Raw genomic sequence first — 2,924 nt, forward strand, 5'->3', positions numbered from 1 at the left:
TTTCATCTTTGCTTTGTATCAATAACCAAAATATTTCAAACACTCAATTTCCTTTTATCTGCTTCATTGTTCTTGAGGATTGTTCATCAATTTATCAAAATGATTACCATGGTAGAATTTTAGCATATTTCACCTTGGCATCCATCAGGGAGGTAGGGATTTCCTTGATAACCCTCTAGGCATTGGCAAATATAACCAGATCGGTCATTGCTGATGGTCCGATCGACACACTTACTATTTGCCTTGCATGCGTAATCATCTTTCTTTTGAGCTTCATCACATGAAACTTCTCCAATTTCCCAATTCAGAATCATGGGAAGCTTTTCAATGTTGGACAGATCTTGGAAACTTGTATTCGGGGAAAAGGTAAAATTGCCTTCTTCCACAATGAAGGCATAGCAGCATGGATTGAAGTCCAGTACGTATGTATGATTATAATAACTGTCCAGTCTGACAGTGTAGTTGAAAAGTCCGATAGGGATGTCAGTTTTGCAACAGCCAACACCGGAGCAAGACTGTTCGACGCTTTCACTGTTGTCACATATGGACATGCATCCGCTCATTAACCACTCTTCGTCGGCACGGTAGCCTCTGAAAATTGCGTAAGTGTCGCAACCAACGGCAATGAACTTGTTTTTAGTATGAGAAACGGTGAAACGACGCACCACCCAGAGCTCTGTTCGAACGTAATAATTCTCGCCCTGGCTGTTATATATAGCAATCGCTGGCTACAAACTACGGTATCTGCATCTCACCCTCAGCCAGAGATATGTTGGTAATAACGATGTTACCATCTCCCAACGTTGCTAATTGGAGGTTCAGCGGATGTGTTACAACGGACAGAAAAGTCTTCTGACATGTAACAATCCTTTTCTATGCCAAACGGATATGGAATGGTGAGATTGCCGCAGTGGTCAGTGCAGCCAGGAAGGGCTTGAGGCGGGAGGGCTTCAGCAGCTGCTTCTGCTTCTTTGTCGCAAATGCGAGGAGAACCAGTACCACCAGCAGTATGGATTGCATACTTGTTTACCACATACTTGTTTACCTGCTTGCACCTATTGATTCAGTACTTAAGTTGAGAGGTATAAACGTTTGAACTGTATTTCTTATGAGTGAAGACTGAAGTTGTGCTTGCAAGCTCGCTTTTTGTAGACAAATGGAAGGAAGAGGTTGTGAACGAATCAAAATGCCTTGGTCGTCTCTCTTATTTCCCGGAGCCACTTGGTAAGCCCAAAAACTTGGTATCTCTTAGATTATATGCAAGCAGTTAATATAGAAGAGATGTTATATCAAAGTCAAGCACAAGTTATGAGATCAATCGGTTTCAAGAAAACGAAAGCTTTGAGGTACCTCATTTGCCAAGCCAGGACCCTTCTGCCTATACGTGATTTGTTTTCTGATCACACATCACTACAAATTGACTGACGGGGCACAACTTCCATTTTCACCGATAAATTTATGCAGTTACTAATTATTTTATGCAATGTCAATGTGACGGTTAGTTTTCCGTTACAGTTGATGACCACGGTGACAAGTTGAGGTAGAAGACTAGAAGTTGTAAGCTGTAACTTGTTTGGTTTAATATATAGTTTATGTCAATTTCTAGACATTAAGATGAAGTCGTCAAGGTGCCAAGTAATCTAATTTGCAGTATATATGAATATGACATGACTATTGGTGGAAATGTTCCAAGCGAAAACTAGTGACAGCAAGCAAATTCAATTAGTGTAATACATATCTACCTAGTTTGCATAGTATGTAATAGACATGTCTCCTCAACTAGAGGACGTGTGAAAGGCAAAGGCCTTAACCTCATAGCTAAGGCAAATCCAGTTGCTTGCTAAGTGTGCACAATAGCAGGGAAAGAACACCAGTAAGACTGTAAAATGTGAAAACGCACTTATCTGACAGAAACAGCCATACTAAAATACATACAAGCGACACCGTTCCAACTAACGTCCACCACCATATGGCATCAACTGCACTTGGTTTTGCATGCTGTCATATGCCTTGGCCTTACCACTGGTTAGACCACTAGAACTGCAATCATCTCCAACACCAACGACGTAACTGTCTGAATTGAGTGACCCCAGCAAGTACTCACTCTCTTCTCCGCAGAAACTAGCATTAAATCCCCTTGGATGTTTTGCCGTGGCACTCATTTCCTCGAGCTCTTTCGCAACTTCTTTCATGGTAGGCCTTTCCTCCCCTTTTACCATCAAGCATCGCTTTGCGAGATTGGCCACTTTCTTTACCGTCTCAATGTTTCCCTCGTTCACTATATCATCGTCAAGAATTTGATCCAACCAACCTTCTTCCATGGAAGCAAGAAAGATGCTTGTTAAGCATCTATCTTTGGAAATTGGCACTTTGCTTGATGTAAAATACGGCTATGGTTGAAAAATGTGGACCACCACCAGTTATTGTATTTATTGTAGAAAAACTATTTATTCCTAACATCTTCGGCTATGGTAGAAAAATAGTGAGGAGATTGGATTTCACTGCTCTGCAACTTAGATTCTCACTATTTGAGAAACCCAACATCATGAAACAAGCAGAGTTTGATAGCTCCTGTCTCCTACCCAAACAATATTTGCCATCTTCCTTCATACAAGATTTCATCATGTGACCCTTATCTGGTTTATTCAGTGAGAAGAAGAAATGTGAGAGAGGTAGGCAGATAAAAATAAAGGAATTAAATTTAATTTACCCCCTTATGGTTTGAGGGTAACTTCATGTTAATCCCTACACTTTGAATTTCATCAGTTTACCCACTGAACTCTTGAATTTTTGTCTGTCGTGACCAAATTCTTATATTTTGTTTGAATTGATCGTTAATTCTAGATACGAGCCCCATTGTTAAGATTAAAATTGTCATTTAACAAAAAAACTAGTGAAAAAAATTAAAAAATTCATTCCTTTTT

Source organism: Fragaria vesca, unplaced genomic scaffold, assembly GCF_000184155.1.
Source record: "Fragaria vesca subsp. vesca unplaced genomic scaffold, FraVesHawaii_1.0 scf0512971, whole genome shotgun sequence".
NCBI lineage: Eukaryota > Viridiplantae > Streptophyta > Magnoliopsida > Rosales > Rosaceae > Fragaria > Fragaria vesca.